Source organism: Mytilus galloprovincialis, chromosome 2 (genome assembly GCF_965363235.1).
Source record: "Mytilus galloprovincialis chromosome 2, xbMytGall1.hap1.1, whole genome shotgun sequence".
NCBI lineage: Eukaryota > Metazoa > Mollusca > Bivalvia > Mytilida > Mytilidae > Mytilus > Mytilus galloprovincialis.
Genome location: NC_134839.1, coordinates 81524817 through 81525368, shown reverse-complemented (window position 1 = coordinate 81525368; position 552 = coordinate 81524817).

The window sequence follows — 552 nt, the reverse complement described above, 5'->3', positions numbered from 1 at the left end:
TAATAATGGGGTTGCAATTTTTTTTGAATTTATAAAAATAAACATATTATTCATATCAGTATAACGATACAATTATTTATGATTGCTCAATTGTATTAAAGTTTCAAAATATTATTTCTGAATTTATTTTATTTTACGACAGTTGAAGAAACTACAAAGTACCAAAATACAGACTTAAGTAAACGTGTAGTACACCACAACGCACTTGATATGACAATGAATAATAATAAAAAAAAAATCTTAAATTTATAAAACAAAGATAACTCATTTAACAATCAGTGGCGGATCCAGAACTTTTTTATAAGAGTTCCACTCCAGTCATGTTTTAGTGATTCCCAATATAATCAACCAAAATTTTCCTCCAAAAGTGAGGAGGTATAGCCAGTGAAGGTCGTTATAAACTTCCATCGTTAATCCGCCTATGACAATCAAATGTAAATCTTTTCCAATTCCTTCAAAAACTATTAATACAATAGTAAAAATACAAACAAATAAAGTACACAACACTGGTCCAGTTGCTGTCTGAAATTTTCTGGATTTACAGATGTCCAT